The sequence below is a fragment of the Saccopteryx leptura genome, chromosome 3, assembly GCF_036850995.1.
Source record: "Saccopteryx leptura isolate mSacLep1 chromosome 3, mSacLep1_pri_phased_curated, whole genome shotgun sequence".
Classification (NCBI taxonomy): Eukaryota; Metazoa; Chordata; class Mammalia; order Chiroptera; family Emballonuridae; genus Saccopteryx; species Saccopteryx leptura.
The window spans coordinates 336,474,783-336,493,028 of record NC_089505.1 but is presented as its reverse complement, the minus strand read 5'-3'; the positions used below and the strand labels follow the sequence as shown (position 1 = coordinate 336,493,028).

General features: G+C 38.7%; 1 protein-coding gene across 4 annotated transcripts in view; it reads right to left on the bottom strand.

The window, feature by feature from the left end:
* The window catches only part of VPS13B (vacuolar protein sorting 13 homolog B), an 887,459-nt gene that overhangs the window by 274,956 nt on the left and 594,257 nt on the right, over nt 1–18,246 (bottom strand). The gene's annotated exons all lie outside the window — the stretch shown is intronic.

Sequence of the window (18,246 nt, the reverse complement as noted above, 5' to 3'; positions counted from 1 at the left end):
CCATATATGCCCCGACCTGGTAAGTTCAGGGTTTCGAATCGGCAACCTCAGCATTCCAGGTCAACGCTCTATCTACTGCGCCACCACAGGTCATGTGAGATGCAATTTTTAACTTCAAATTAATTTAGCAATCTAAGATGTCAAATCTTATGACTAACTTGTCAAATTTTATTGCTGTTTATGTGTAACAGCAACAAAATTATTTTGAAAAATTTCACTTATCAAAATCTGACTTCAAGTCCCACTTCACATACCATGGAAGAACTATACAAACAGTATCCTTTCTCTCTCGGCTTTTCTATCACTATCATCATATCTATTTTACTACCACATATGTTATGACATCACCCCTTACATTGTTATATTTTAGTTTCATGCAATTATCTTTGATGGGAATTTTAAAGATGAGGGGAAAAGTCTGTTACAGTTGCTCACATAGTTATCCTCCCGAGGACTTCACTCTTTTGTGTGGAGGTAGGTTTCTTTCTGCTTGGTAGCATGTCTATCTGCCTAAAGAACATTCCTAAACATTCTTTGTAAGGCAAGATTACTGGTGATAAATTATTTAGATTTTGTATATTTGAGAAGAAATCAATACGTTGCCTCCGTTTTTTAAAAGATCCTTTGTCAGGATATAGAATTCTAAGTTGACATGATTTGTTTTTCTGTACTTCAAGATGCTGTTCCTCTGTCTTTTGCCTTGCATTTTCAACAAGAAGTCTGCTATCACTGTCATCTGCATGCCTCTTTCTCTCTGGTTACTGTAAACATTTTTTCTTTTCAGTGGATTTAAGCAACTTGATGATTATTTTCTTCATATTTCTGGTGCTTAGGATTCATGAAGTTTCTGGATCTCCCATGTTTATACTTTCCATCATATTTGGAAATGTTCAGCCACTGTTTCTTCATTTTTTTCTCTTTCTCTGACACTTTCTCCTCTCCTTTGGGTACCATAATTTTACATCCACTAAGGTGACTGAAGTTTCTCATAGCTCACTGATGCTCTGTTCCCTTTTTTCTCCATCTTTTTTCCTTGTTTTATTTTGAGTAGTTTTATTGGTATGTCTTAAAGATCACTAATATTTTCTTTAAGAGTGTCCAATCTGTTGTAAATTCCATTCTGTTTAGTTTGCTTAATCTCAGATACTATACTTTTCATCTCTAGAAGTTTAATTATTAAATATCTTTCATGTTTTTTCTCAACACGTTCATCTCGCACAGCGAGCATAAGTTGTAATGACTAGTTTAATGTCCTTTTCTACTTATTCTATCATTTTTGTCACTTCTGTTTGTCACTTCAGGTCTGTTTGTATTGACTATTTTTCTCCTTATTATGGGCATTATCCTTACTTGTTCATGCCTCTTGTTTTTTATTAAGCGACAGACACTATAAATTTAGCTTTGTTTAAAGCAAGGTATTTACATACTCCTCTAATATCTTTATTTAAATGGTTTATACTGATGAAAGAGAAAGAGAAACATCAGTTTCTTGTTCTTCTTACTTATATGCATTAATTGGGTGATTCTTGTATGTGCACTGAACAGAAACTGAACCTGTAACCTTATGACATAAAGATGATTCTCTCTAACCAGCTGAGCTAACCAGCCAGTCCTAAATATCTTTATTTAAACATGCCTTTAAGGCCCTGGCCAGTTGGCTCAGTAATAGAGTGTCAGCCTGGCGTGTGAATGTTCCAGATTTGATTCCTGGTCAGGGAACACAGGAGAAGCATCTGCTTCTCTATACCTCCCCCTCTCTCTTCTCTCTCTCTCTCTTTCTCCCCCTCCTGCAGCTATAGCTTGATTGAAATGAATTGGCCCTGGTAGCTGAAGATGGTTCAATGGCCTCCACCCCAGGTGCTAAGAAGAGCTTGGATGCTGAGCAACAGAGCAATTCCCCAGATTGGTAGAGAAACTAGCCTCTCGTGTGGGTTTGCTGGGTAGATCCCGGTCAGTGCGCATGCAGGAGTCTATCTCTGCCTCCCCCCCTTTCACTGAAAATAAATAAATAAACATGACTTTAAATATTAGTTCTGGAATATAGTTATATTACTTGGGAACAGTATGATCTTTTAGTTTTGCTTCTACACTTTTTATTGGATGAGACTAGAGCTAAGTTTAGTCTGTAACTAATATTTCCCCACTACCAAGGCAATATCCTTTGGAGTACTTTACTTAATAAATCATGTGCTGTGGCTGGTGAGAAACCAAAAATGCCTAGCCTTGAATTAGCTCCACAGATGTTTACCCTTCTCCCTCCCAGTGGTCTTCCCCACCCTCAGGTGGTTTCCTCATGCTCACACTCTGATCAGCACTCAGCTGAACATTCCCCATTGAATTTAGTATCTTCAAGCTTACGTGCTGTCATATGCTCTCTTTCTCTCTGTCTCTGTCTACCTCTATCCTTTCTGTGGAGCTCTTTCCCGCCAATTTCTGTTCTGTGAATTCTGCTTCCTTAACTTTTCTAAACTCTCAACTCTTTCTTTACAGGGAGACTGCTGGGCTCTGTAAGAGTCCCTTCACTCTCTGTACCATGGCCTGAAAGCTCTCCTATGGTGGCCTGAAAGCCAGAGCCACCACAGGGCTCATCTTATCCCTTTCTCCCGGAGAGATCACTGTTGTGACTGCCTCTTGTTCAAACCTTCAAAGATGTCTTTATATATTTTGTCCAGGATTTCATCTATTTAAAGAAAAACAGTTTGGTCTCTTTTATTCCATTATGACTAGAAGATGAGAATAAAATCCATCACTTCAAAAAAACACACAATGCTACAAGTGTTAAGAAGGGACTTGAACCAAGAGATACAAGAAAAAAAAATATTACAAAACATACCAATATGGTTTTGTTGTTAGTGAAGAAAAGGTATCATTTATGTAGCCTCTGCTATGTGGTACTAAATGGAGGTAGAGGATTTTTTACTTTAAAGCTACTTTAGTTTTCAGGATTCAAATGTGAAGTTTTAGAATATCAGGTCCCTATACTTCAACAACTGAAGTAGCTGCAGAATTTCTCTATTTTTATTGTTCTGGAGACTTCTGAGAAAACGTAATGAAAAATTTCCATTAAGTAATAAATACATTCTTAAAATTCTTTATGGTTCAAACCATCCACATAATGTTTTCATGTCCTTAAAAACCAAATATGTGTTGAAATAAAAATATGATACTTCCTTCATTTTATAAACTGTCTGTAGCTTTTTGTCCCATTAAATGGAGGCTGAAAATAAGGCATCTCTGCTTTTGGGGAATACAAACTTTTTAAGAACATACGATTTTGTTTGCCCCAATTATCTATTTTTTCTCAGTTAAAACAAGAGTGGTAGCCTTCAGTAAATATCAAGGTACAACTAAAATGACCCTGGCTCAGTTTTTATTTGGAATGAATGAATGAATGACAAATAAATTGACTCAAGGACAGATAAATGATAAGATAGAGAAGGACAATCTGGAAATACATATAAAAAAGTATGTGAAAACACTCTAATAGTTATCCATGGGTAGCAAAATTATAGGTGATAATTTTTTAACTTTTCTAAAATCTTAACATTGAAATTTATTGGTGTTGTTTTAATTAAAAAAAAGTGAATTATCTTTTAAAACTTTATTGTAATGGACCATTTCAGTGTAGAGACTGTTTTATTGTTAATAAATATTTGTTGAATAAATTGAAAATAAATCATGTGTCTGTATAAATCATGTATATATACACATATACAAATTATTTACTTTCTATAATGCATTTGGCCATTTAACATATACTTATATTTAAAATAATATATTTTACAAAAAGTAATTATATATAAATACCTATCTTATAGTATTTCTAATTATTGCTTAGGTTAAAGTTTCTTGGAAGCAAAATTACTAGACTCAACTATGACAATTTTACTGCTCTTAATCCATACTACCAAAATACATTCCAAACAATTTGTACCAATTGATATTAACTTGTAGTCTGAGTGTCAATGTCTTACTCTGTAAACAGAGTTATTAAATTAAATAGTGTCTAAGGGCTCTTCCAGTTTTCAGATTCTAAGAATTTAGGAATAAACATAACTTCCAGGGTGGTTTTTCATAATGAAATTAGTCTAATAAAATTTTCTTTGAGGCCCTGGCCGGTTGGCTCAGTGGTAGAGCGTCGGCCTGGCGTGCGGGGGACCCGGGTTCGATTCCTGGCCACGGCACATAGGAGAGGCGCCCATTTGCTTCTCCACCCCCTCCCTTCCTCTCTGTCTCTCTCTTCCCCTCCCGCAGCGAGGCTCCATTGGAGCAAAGATGGCCCAGGCGCTGGGGATGGCTCCTTGGCCTCTGCCCCAGGCGCTAGAGTGGCTCTGGTCGTGACAGAGCGACACCCCGGAGGGACAGAGCATCGCCCCCTGGTGGGCAGAGTGTTGCCCCCTGGTGGGCGTGCCGGGTGGATCCCGGTCGGGCGCATGCGGGAGTCTGTCTGACTGTCTCTCCCCATTTCCAGCTTCAGAAAAATACCAAAAAAAAAATTTTTTTCTTTGAAACACACTGTGCTTAGTGGTACAGTTGTGACTCTAAGTATCAATGAATATACAAGCAAACATGTTTTGTTTATGAACTACCATTTCTGAATGACTGGGATGTGCTAAATGGTATCTAATCATTCAAACTAAAAAACTTCGTAATTTTTTTATTCATCTCTGTCCATAAATCAACCTTCATACATTTAAAACATCACTAAGTCCTTGAAAATCTGTTCTACATTATTATTATTTTTTTAAGTGAGTGAGAGAGAGAGAGAGAGGAAAGGAGAGAGATGAGAAGCATCAACTCATAGCTGCAGCACTTTAGTTGTTCACTGATTGCTTCTCATATGTGCCTTGACGGCAGGCTCCAGACAAGCCAGTGACCTCTTGCTCAAGCCAGTGACCTTTGGGCCCAAGTCAGTGACCACAGGATCATATTGACAGTTCTACAATCAAGCTGGCAACCACATGCTCAAGCTGGTAAGACGTGCACAAGCCACTGACCTCAGGATTTTGAACCTGGGACCTCAGCATCCCAGGTCAATGCTCTCTCCAGTGCAGTATTAGGTATTTTTACTTCTCTTTGATTGCTGCCTCTAGTGTAAGCAAGACCCTTACAATCCTAAACAAATAGCAGCAACAACAATAATGGCAGCACCCAACAATGACCAGTGCTTACTATGGACACTATTTTTCTTTTTTTTTCTTTTTTTTTTCTTTTTTTTTTCTTTTTACAGGGACAAAGAGAGAGTCAGAGAGAGGGCTAGATAAGGACAGACAGACAGAAATGGAGAGAGAGATGAGAAGCATCAATCATCAGTTTTTCGTTGCGACACCTTAGTTGTTCATTGATTGCTTTCTCATTTGTGCCTTGACCGTGGGCTTTCAGCAGACCGAGTAACCCCATGCTCGAGCCAGCAACCTTTGGTCCAAGCTGGTGAGCTTTTTGCTCAAGCCAGATGAGCCTGTGCTCAAGCTGGAGATCTCAGGGTCTCGAACCTGGGTCCTCCGCATCCCAGTCTGATGCTCTATCCACTGCGCCACTGCCTGGTCAGGCACTATGGGCACTATTTCATGTGCTTTAAACATCTTATTTCATTCTCATAACAACTCTAGGTATATTAATGCAGTTATGTCCCAGTTTATAGATTAAAAAAGTTTAGACACATAAATACATAATGGGAAAATTTAAGAACCTGCTAGTAAGTGGTAGAACCAGAATTCAAGGCCAAGCCACCTGACTCCACTGGGTGTGCCTATCACAGTAGCTAGTATGCTCTAACAGAGACTACAGTTGCCTTCTCACTAGGTCTTTTTGTTTGTAGTCACTTCTCAAATGCACCTTTTACACTTGGGCAGCATAAAAATTTGAAAACATACATTCCTATGTTCCTCTCTATTCCTTCCATTACACTGTCCTGAGAATGAAGTACAACTCGTTTTAACATTAGAAGACCACTTTTCCTCCAGCCTATCTATCTTTTCCCATCTACCATGTAACTCAAGTAGTCCTGCTGTATCTGACATTTCTTGTTCTCATTGTTCCCTCTTCTTGGAAAACCCTCCCCCACATTTTCTGCTGGGAAACACCTATTTATCATTCAAAATCTACCCCATATGTTACCTCTTCTTACAAGTTCTTGCCTTGATATCTCCTTTACCCCATGGGCAGATTAAAGACTCTCTGCTCCTCATCCCCTTTTTCATACAAGTATTACTCACTATCCTGTTGTTATTTTTTAAAATTCTTTCACTAGCCTGTAAACCCTTTTATTATCTGACACTGTAAATGTACAATAAACATTTGATGAATGAAGTAAAGGTTCACAGACTAGATCTTAGTATACCAACAGACTCTTCCATTGCCTCCTCTAAAAGTAGAAATGTGCAAATTAACTTTCAGAATAATACAGTAAAAGAACACAACAGTTCAACTTGGTTGACAATATGTATTAAACCACTGATTCCTGGGGCCTTTTTCCAAGACCTACTGAATAAGAATCACTAAAGGTTTTCAACCAGTTTCCATGAGTACCTCTGGTGATTATTATCATCAAATGTAGCAAATATCCACTTACACATATGTATATGTAATATACATATATATAAGCACCAACTAAAAAAACAAGGACAGTTTTGAAAATGAAAAGAAACTGGGACTTCGGAATGAATCAGAATAATATTTTTAAAAATCACTAAATTCTGAAACTGGACTACAGTTTGTCCCCCTTTACTAAAATTAACTCAAAATGCATCAAAGATCTAAACATAAGACCTGAAACAATAAAGTACATAGAAGAAGACATAGGTACTCAACTCATGGACCTGGGTTTTAAAGAGCATTTTATGAATTTGACTCCAAAGGCAAGAGAAGTGAAGGCAAAAATTAATGAATGGGACTACATCAGACTAAGAAGTTTTTGCTCAGCAAGAGAAACTGATAACAAAATAAAGACAGCCAACTAAATGGGAAATGATATTTTCAAACAACAGCTCAGATAAGGGCCTAATATCCAAAATATACAAAGAACTCATAAAACTCAATAACAAACAAACAATCCAATAAAAAAATGGGAAGAGGACATGAACAGACACTTCTCCCAAGAAGAAATACAAATGGCCAACAGATATATGAAAAGATGCTCATCTTCATTAGTTATTAGAGAAATGCAAATCAAAATTGCAATGATATATACCACCTCACACCTGTTAGATTAGCTATTATTAACAAGACAAGTAATAACAAGTGTTGGAGAGGCTGTGGAGAAAAAGGAACCCTCATACACTGTTGGTGGGAATGTAAAGTAGTACAACCTTTATGGAAGAAAGTATGGTGGTTCCTCAAAAAACTGAAAATAGAACTACCTTATGACCCAGCAATCCCTCTACTGCAGAGGTCTCCAAACTTTTTACACAGGGGGCCAGTTCACTGTCCCTCAGACCGTTGGAGGGCCGGACTATAAAAAAAAACCTATGAATAAATCCCTATGCACACTGCACATATCTTATTTTAAAGTAAAAAAAAAAAAACAAAAAAAAAAAACGGGAACAAATACAATATTAAAATAAAGACCAAGTAAATTTAAATCAACAAACTGACCAGTATTTCAATAGGAACTAGGCTCCTCTCACTGACCACCATGAAAGAGGTGCCCCTTCCGGAAGTGTGGCGGGGGCCAGATAGATGGCCTCAGGGGGCCGCATGTGGCCCGCGGGCCGTAGTTTGGGGACCCCTGCTCTACTGGGTATATACCCCCAAAACTCAGAAACATTGATACGTAAAGACACATGCAGCCCCATGTTTATTGCAGCATTGTTCACAGTGGCCAGGACATGGAAACAACCAAAAAGTCCATCAACAGATGACTGGATAAAGAAGATGTGGCACATATACACTATGGAATACTACTCAGCCATAAGAAATGATGACATCGGATCATTTACAGCAAAATGGTGGGATCTTGATAACATTATACGAAGTGAAATAAGTAAATCAGAAAAAAACAGGAATTGCATTATTCCATATGTAGGTGGGACATAAAAGTGAGACTAAGAGACATTGATAAGAGTATGGTGGTTACGGGAGGAGGGGGGAGGGGGGAGAGGGAGAGGAAAAGGGGGAGGGGGAGGGGCACAAAGAAAACTAGATAGAAGGTGACAGAGGACAATCTGACTTTGGGTGATGGGTATGCCACATAATTGAACGACAAGATAACCTGGACATGTTATCTTTGAATATATGTATCCTGATTTATTGATGTCACCCCATTAAAAAAATAAAATTATTAAAAAAAAATCATTGAATTCTAGAATGGAAAGGAGCTTTCATTTCATTTGTCACAACTCTCTTGCCCTAATCTCGCATTTTATACAGGAGGATATGAAAGCCCACTGTGGTAAAGTGTCTTGGCCAAGACCCTCTGATGTCTAGTTCAGATTTATATTTAAAATATCATAGCATGCAAGTTTCAGTTGAGTTAAGATTTATTAAAAAAAATCCAAAGATATTTAGAATATTATCAAATATAAACTTTCAAAACATATGTAAGTATACAATTTTCTGTATCAAAAAGATAAACTTAAATTTTTTTCCCCATTGATTTGAGAAAGAGAGGAAGGCAGAGAGAGAGAAGTACCAACTCATTCCACTTAGTTTTTCCATTTAGGTGTGCACTCATTGCTTGCTTCTCATATGTGCCTGACTGAGGATTGAACCTGTGATTTCTGCATGCCAGAATGATGCTCTATCCATTGAGCCACCCAGCTAGGGCCAAAAAGATAAACTAAAAAAAAACTAGTAAATTGGCCCTGGCCAGTTGGCTCAGTGGTAGAGCGTCGGCCTGGCATGCAGAAGTCCCGGGATCAATTCCTGGCCAGGGCACACAGGAGAAGCACCCATCTGCTTCTCCACCCCTCCCCCTCTCCTTCCTCTCTGTCTCTCTCTTCCCCTCCCGCAGCGAGGCTCCATTGGAGCAAAGATGGCCCGGGCGCTGGGGATGGCTCCTTGGCCTCTGCCCCAGGCACTAGAGTGGCTCTGGTGGCAAGAGAGTGACAGCCCAGAGGGGCACAGCGTCGCCCCCTGGTGGGCGTGCCTGGTGGATCCTGGTCAGGCGCATGCGGGAGTCTGTCTGACTGTCTCTCCCCATTTCCAGCTTAATAAAAAACAAAAACAAAAAACAAAAAAAAAACTAGTAAATTAACCAATGGCAGCAAATTCCAGTAATGATAACTTCTACAACATTCAAGGGGTATCAACTAAGAGCCAAGCCTAAGTATTTTTCTTTCTTTTTTAAAATCATATAATTTCTTCTAGGCCTCAGAATAGAATTAAGAATTAAGAAGTATTATCCAACATTTACAGATGAGGAAACAGGCTCAGAGAAATCAAACAGAATGACATTAAGTAGTTGTGCTAGGATTTGAACCCAGCTTTTCTGATCATTTTATGCTTTTTATGCTGTTATATTACTTCATTATGAAGGTTAATAATATAATTACTAATATAATGACTAAATATTGCATCAAAACAGGCACATTTCAATAGGTCTGATAAAAACCTTCTGATGTGACAATGAAACTTGATAAAGGCATTTGCCTCCTCTCCTCCAGATTATCATGTTAGTATGAGACAAAAGAAAATAAATTTATATTTAATTCAAATAAAGAAAGCATTAAATTCTGTTTTAAATATCAAATAAGGCAGAACTATTTTTAAATAATTTGGATCAAGTCCAAATCTCTATATAAACTAAGGTTAAAATCACCCTAGCCCATGAGACTTCTTTCTCATACTAAAACACTCTTAAAAGAATAATAATTTAAGATAAAAGATTTTTCATGGAGGTATTTTTCTCTAGTGAAGGCACATTAGTCTACACAGACTACCAGTAATCTCTAAGTGTAAATCTATGTACTCCCTTGAATTTGTCATTTAATTTCTTCTTGTTTATTTAATTGAGGAAGAGTGGAAATTAAGTAAGTACTAAGAGGCTCCCATATATACAAAGCTAAAGGCCGATATTTTCTTGGGCCTTTTTTCTAAGATAAAATGGTTTGTTCTGAGCACATACTTTTTTGATGGATGCCAAAATATTAAAATAAACTGTATCTACCTAGCTTTACATTCACATAACCTATCATTCAGCTCCTGAGGTGCTCTGACATCTATGATACTTTACCATCAATCAGTATGAAAGCATAAAACATTTTCACCTTGAACTTATGCTCCAGGCTACTAACCAGTCCATGCAACAAAACATATTAAGCTCCTAGGTACCCAAAGGACTTCTCCGCCCTCTACTTCAGGCCCAGAGCAAGGCAAGAGGCTGCCCCGCCAGCATTTCCAGTCTTGTTGAACGAAGCAGAGATGGGTGGATGAGCAGGTAAACAAACAGGAATGTAAATAAGCAAACAAATAAAAAACACTGGTTTAATTGCCTCTAAAACTTCCGCTCCATTAAGAAGAAAACATTGATTTAGAAAACATATACTTATCACCAATTATTGGACTGGCACTATGCAAGGCACTAAAGCAGTGAAAAGAATTTCTTTCCCAAAGAATTTAAAATAGATCTCTACCTTTCAGAAATATCTGAAATATATTAACACAGAGTGCTACAAATTTTTAGACACTTAAAAACAAATAAGACTTTGAGCCTGCCTTAAAAAAAGGTTGCAAGGCAGTAAATAATAATTCTCACTGAAAATAATTAGAGACCGGTATAAAGACTATAGAGATTTAAGAAGTAAACATTTAAAAAGCATAAAGGTGGTTCAAGTAGAAACTGGAGGGCTCTGGGGATATAAATGATATTGAAGCCTGACCTTAAAGGCTAAATAAGATGGCAGCAGCCACAGATTTATAAAGAGCAGTGGAAAAATTCAAATATAGCAAGGATAAAAGAATGATAATAAGAAGACAGGGAGGTAGAACAAGTTACCCCCACATTTGAGTGAGACCACTGGGTCTGATATTGTTACATTCACAGAAGGACTTGGAACTTCCCTGTTTCCAGCACTCTAAATGCAGGTTATGGGTCCTCAGTAATTCTGACAACCTAAAAGATTTCCAAACAATTCTATCCCCACCCCAAATGAGAACTATGTATATTTCTGTAGAAAAAGGAGCAGAAGGGATAAGCTGGAGCCTTTAGTACAGGTCAAATGCTTACTTAACTCAACAGGCAAAGAAAAAGCACTGAAGGTTTTGGAACAAAGGAGGAACATGACTCTAAATTTTAGAATAATTATTCCTGGGTGCTGTATATAATGGACTGGCTTCAAATGAGATAGAATGCAAAGCTAGCTAGGAGCATATTTAGTATTGCTGTACAGTAGTAAGTAAGGGCCACATGGCTGGAAATAAAGCATTCAATAAGAGAGACTTTATATCGTTATTATCGCTGTCACAGATGATACCATTTACTGAGCACTCTGTGTACCAAGAATTGTGGTGAGCTCTTAACTCTCACGTACAAGACCCCAAAAGCAGCCAAACATTTTGTGATTCTGAAAATGTTATGAAAAATGGGAATTCCAAGATGGTGACTGAGTAGGTGGATGTTCCAACTGCCACTTCCCAGGACCAAACTGGATTACAATTTAATTTAAGAACAATCATATTGAAAAACCAACTTTGGACTAAACGAAGAGGAGTCTATAACCAAGGATCATAGAAGCCACACCGAGACTGGTAGGAAGGGTGGAGACGTGGAAAGGGCTGCCCTGTTTTCAGGAGCGATCAGCAGCTGAGGGTCCGGAGGGACTCTCACTGTGGGGAGGGTCACCCTGAGAGGTGTGGATCCTCAGCCCCAGGCCAGGACCTCCAGCCTAGAGCCCCAGAGCCTAGAAGAGGTGCCCACATAGCATTTGGCAGTGAAAAGAGCCAAGCTTTCTGTCTGCAAAAAAAGGAGCTCTTAGAGACGCAGGCTCTGTATTAAAGGGCCAGCATAGAAAATCTCATTCACAGCCACTTACCAGGGGCTTCAGTGGAGGAAGAGCTAAGAGGACTAGAGTTGCATGAGGAGAGTGTAAAGTTGGTGGCCCGGGGAGAGACACCTGGGGACAGCCACCCGAACCCCTGTACTGAGTCATTCTCCAATATTGCAGTTGTCATTTTCTTTGGTAGAGTAGTTCCCTCTGTACAGTGACAGCCTGGAAGAAAAGCAACTGCCCCACCCTCTGGACTCTCTTCTGCCTCACCCTCTGGAGACATGCTGTTCTGATAGGTCATCCAGGAAGCAGGGGCTTGTCTCAGTTTTTGGGCATTAGGGCTAGAGATCCCCCCACTATCCCCGCACACTCCCAAGACTATGGTGCTTCCACCTCACAGGAAACTCAGTAGAAACTGTCCGGACTGCGGGCAGACCACATCTCTGGGTCTCAGAGGCCACACGCAATGGACTCCTGGTGGCCACACCCTATTGAGATCTGTGAATAAACTCTGGACAGACTGACACCTGAGGTTGAGAGGTGGAGCCACCCCTACCACCCTTCCTGATCCCTAAATTGCCCCAGGCTCTAGACTCTACCAGAGGTTTTACTTCAGTGGCTGAGCCCAACAAGCAGCCAGCAGACAGAGGCTGCAGAAAGCAGGGCTCAGGGAACCTTGTTCTTTTGAGGACCTTTCCCCAGGCCCAGTGTGGGTAAAGCCAGTTTAAGTGTGCGGTTTGGTATTTCCATGTGCACCTAGGCCCAGCAAAAGCAGCTTGTAGCTCCAAGAAGGTTGCTGAGGGCTAGTCACAGGCAGTGTCCTTCAATGGTCTATACCAGGTTCCCTTCAGGGAGGCCCAGGGCCAACACATTCAGTGACCAGCTGTGGAGAGCAATGGTTCAGGACCTATCAACTCTTGCTGGTAGCTTGTCCTAAGGGAAGGCTCATCACACTGGGCCCAGCTGAGGCAAAGTCTGCTTTCTGTTATCAGCACTGACACGGCAGCTGGTGCGCATTGGATAGGGTAGACCTTCACTGTCAGCCAGCATGGGTCCTGGATACTCAGCTCTACTGCAATAGGTTCCACAGAAGGAAGGGAGAGAGGCTTGGAACATGAACATTTAAAGTGTGGGTCCCCACAAGCCTACTGTTTGGTCTGGTCGAGGGGCTTAGCCACTTTCTGGGGCGGGGGGCACAGGTAGCCCAAGGGGAGGACTCTTTCACCCTTCTTCCCTGAGGCCAGGGACTCACCAGCAGGAAGAACGTCTGCAGAGGGGATTGTTGGCCCCACCCAATCTGAATCTGCTGCTCACCTCACTGGGAAGAAATAGAATTGGAGCATCCAGCAGTGTCTGAGGGGTTAAGCTCTGGAATAGGGGCCACACTCCTTATACTGAACTCCTGACCAAGAAGCCCCTGAAGTAGGAGATCCCACTAACGTTTTATTCCCAACCTTAGCTGCCCTAACTCATCAAGCTTGCAACTTGTAGAGGCTTTGTTGGGGTGAGACCAATCTAAGCCCACACTACATACAGAAGACACTGTGGGAAGACAGCACAGCTGCAAGAGGAGGAGGAGCAACTGAAAAGTGGTGGAAAATCATACAGAGCTTGGGGCTTTCATGGAGCTGCTGTCATCTCTAAGCAGGAGGAAGCTGATCCCTATACACAGGCTAGCCCCTCCCACACTACCCAGGCACAGAAAACACAGACACAAACAGTGAACAGAGCAGTAGTTCCAGACAAGTAGCCTACAGCAGGTTACAAAAAATAGCTTATGCCAACCCAGGAAGACCCAGAAGCAACACAACCAGTAGTGGGTGGCAGACAGCACCAACACTAGACTCAGCTGGCTACACAAGCAGCACGCCCAAAGAAGGAGTCCAGCAGGCACCAGACACTGTGGAGAATAAATACACCCAACAGGACAGACACTGCACAGTGTCTAATACACATGATCAACATTAGTCCTTAGAGCCAGCCAGCCTGAAGGGATATCTGCGCCCACTAAAGGACCAACTGCATTCAATACTCACATAAAACAGGAGGGTAAATACTACCTTCAAGAAGCATTCCTAGAGCAAGAAATTCAGGTGGCCTGGAGGTCAGTATCACTGAGTCCATCTTTCTCATACAGATACTACAACAAATTACAAATTCAGACATTGCTACCTAATACGTAGAAAAAATGAGAAGACAAAGAAATATGACCTGGCCTGACCAGGTGGTGGTGCAGTGGATAGAGCATCAGACTCTCTCCCTTCCTGTCTGTCCCTGTCTATCCCTCTCTCTGACTCTCTCTCTGACCCTGTAAAAAAAAATAAATAAATAAATAAATAAAAAAAGTAATATGACCCAAATTAATCAGCAAGAGAAATCCTCAGAAAAAGAACTAAATGAAATGGAAGCAACCAAACTACCATACACAGAGTTTAAAATAATAATTAGGATGCTCAAGGATCTCAGAGCAACAATGGATGATCACAATGAGAACTTAAAAAGACAGTAAACATCAAAAAGGACACTGAAATCATAAAAAAAAAAACAGTCAGAAATGATAAATACAATATCAGAAATGAAGACTGTACTAGAAGAAATCAACAGCAGGCTGGATGATGCAGAGGATCAAATCAGCAATTTGGAGGGCAAAATAAATGTAAGCACAGAAGCAGAGCAGCAAAACGAAAGAGGCTCAAAAAGAATGCGAAAAATCTAAGAGACCTCTGACAACATGAAGAGAAACAACATCCGCATCATAGGAATTCCTGAAGAAGAAGAGAACGAACAAGGGATAGAAGACTTGTTTGAAAAAATCCTAACTGAAAATTTGCCTAAAGTGATGAAGGAAAAAGACACATGAGTAACAGAAGCACAGAGAGTCCCATTAAAGAGGAACCCAAAAAGTCCTACACCAAGACACATCATAATTAAAATGCAAAAGTTAAGAGACAAAGAAAAAATACTAAAAGCTGCAAGAGAAAAGCAGTTAATTACCTACAGAGGAGCCCCCATAAGGATGACATCCAACTTCTCAACAGAAACACTTGAGGCCAGAAGGCATTGGCAAGAAATATTCAAAGTGATACAAAACAAGAACCTACAACCAAGATTTCTTTATCGAGCAAGTCTATCGTTTAAAATTGAAGAAATAAAAAGGACCCCACATGGGGTTCCCCAGCTTCTCAAGTGGCTTGCAGTTAAACCTCTTTCCTTTTCATAAAAAAAGAGCAGCACCCACATTTTATAAGGTTATAGAGAGAACTGAGTTAATGCTCATAGCATACTTCATACTTAGCCAATAAGTATATGATAAATGACTATCATTTTCAGTCCTCATATATAGACATCTAAAATTCTTACACATCGCATATTATTCTTCCTCCATCTATATTTTATTGAAAAAATTAATCTAACCTGTTTTCTGAGAATATTACTTCTAGAAAGAAAAAAGAAATTAGGTTTATAGAAAGACTAAGAGACCTTCCAGTTTGTTTTACTAGTGTTAACAAAGAAACTAAAGTCAGATTCTGCTAAGACACTAATTTAGAAAAGAAAAAAAAAAAACATTTACCACAAAATTGCTGTTCTGAAAGAGAAAATTGTTTAGAAGACTACTAAGAGAGTGAAAAAGCTGTTTTAGGTAGTGAAATAACTCCCTTGAGACATAAATATGTGTCAGTGATTACTCAACCTAAAGCCTTGTGTTTTTGTCTATATCTTTCTAACATATCCATTTGAGGATTAAATAAGCTAATACATGTGATAAAACAGTATAGTACCTGCCATGGCAAGCAGTTAATGAATATTTTCTATTGTCATTATCACTATAGAAAAGACTTGATTCTTGAGAATTTTAAGATATATAAATATGCACTTTAAAATTCTACCCAATAGTGCCCTGGCTGATTGGTTTAGTGGATAGAGCCAGTGGGCCCAGCGTACAGATATTCCAAGTTCAATTCATAGTCAGGGCACACAAGAGAAGTGACTATATGCTTCTCTCCCCCCTTCTCTCCCTCTTTCCCTCCTGCAGCCAGTGGCTCAATTTTTGAAGTGTTGACCCCAGAAAGGAGTTGCCGGGAGGATCCTGGTCAGGGAGCATGCAGGGATCTGTCTTACTATCTCCTCTCCTCTCACTTAAAATAAATAAATAAAACAATATAAAACAAAATTTTTCCGAAGAGTATCATTCCTACAAAAGCTACATCACAAATAAAGCACAGACAAAAATCAACCAGATTTCAATCAGCTAATAAAAATACCCAGACACTATTTAATATCTATTGTATTTTATATGGAAAGTTAACTTTTAGATATTTATATAATATACATTTAGCCTATTGCAAACATCTTCTGTATTTTTGTAGCAAAAGGAGGTTTTATAACTAAATGTACATCTTATTCTTAAAATATTTTTTAATGTTTAAATAAATTCATATTCCACAGAATACTACCAAGGGAAATTTAGATGGAGAATATTAAAATGTAATAATAATTCATATTAAATTACTAATCCAAGAGTATTTTTTCAGCTTTATGAAGGTATAATGGACACATAAATTGTGTAAGTTTTAAGATGTACAATGTAAAAACTTGATATATGTACAAATTATGAAATGATTATAATAAGGTTACCTACCACATCTATCACCTCACATAGTTATTAATTTTTGTGTCTGTGGTGAGAACATTTAAAATCTATTTCTTAGCAACTTTTAAGTACACAATACAAAGTTAACTATAATCACCAGAACTTAACGTTATAACTAGAAGTTGGTACTCTTTTACCATCATCATGCATTTCCTCCAACCTCTTTCTAAGATATTTCTACAATCACTTTTGAAGGGGGAGAAATGATTTTCTGAAGATTATTTAATGTGACAAGTTAAGCCTACACTTTGGACTTCTACTAAGGCATCACGATACTTCCCATAGATTTTCTATTAAAGTAGACTATAAAAGTTAAAGCACTGGAGTTAAAAATCAGAAGGCTTGGTACCAACTTAAAACAAATATCAAGTTAATTGGCCATCCTCAGATAAATAAAAATTGAATTCCAATGTTTTCTCATATTAAAATGAGAGGGAAGATTACTTACTTTCTAAATTTCTTTAGATTACAAAACTACTAAAAATAGTTCAAATAGGAGAAACAAGATGAAAAATGTTCCAAAATAACAAAAATATATTTGTTTCTTCTCAAAATGACATATCTTTCCATTCATATTAACATTTTTGGGAAATATAATCTTTGAGTAAATAAAAAAAGAAATTATTGTGTCTCAAGTTTTATTGTATATTAAAGAAGAATACCCACAATTGTTTTAAAGATTATTAAAATACCTCCTTTTCTGATCAAATATATGTGTGAAGCTGGATTTATCTTCCTACATATCAACCAAAACAACATATTTAAACAAAAATGAATATAGTAGTAGATACGAAAATCTGTCTTCTAGTAACCTATATAACAAAGAGATTTACAAAAAATTAAGACAATGCCAATAATCATTAATCATTTTTTTGGAAAATATAATTTTCAAAAAAACTATTATTTTAAGTCAGGGACAATTTTTTTTTAAGCAAGTGGGAGAGGGACAGACAGAAATGGGAGAGATGAGAAACATCAACTCATAATCACTGCTCCTTAGTTGTTCATTGATTGCTTTCTCATATGTGCCTTGACTGGGGGCTCCAGTGAACTCTTGCTCAAGTCAGCAACCTTAGGCAAGAGCTCGTGAGCCTGCATTCAAGCCGACGACCTTGGGGTTTTGAACCTGGGTCCTCAGCATCCCAGGCTGATGCTCTATCCACTGTACCACCGCCTGGTCAGGTGAGGAACGGTTATAATAGCATAACACTAACCTTTAGATTGAAATTAGATACACAGTAAGCAATCTCTAACACTTTTCTTTGTAGTGTCTTTTACAAACAACAACAGCAGCAGCAACAACAAAGAACTTAAGCTTTTTCTTGTGTTGTTTGTGACTCTGGATGAGATGCCTTGATCTGTCTGAGTTAGGTAGCTTAACGTTGATTTTTTGATTCAGTAGGACGTTACAGGTCATTATTACAAAGTGGGAAGAAGACGGAGATCATACTCCTTTGTGTTGTATTAGGCAGAATAATGGCCCCTGAAGATGTTCACACTTTAATCCCCAGAACCTTATGAATATGTTACCGTACATGACATAAAGGACTTTACAGGTGTGATTAAGGTTACAGATATTGAAATAGAAAAATTACGCTGGGTTATCTGGGTTGGCCCAATTTAATCACATGAGTTTAATCACCCCCCCTTTTTTTTGATAGATAAAGAGAG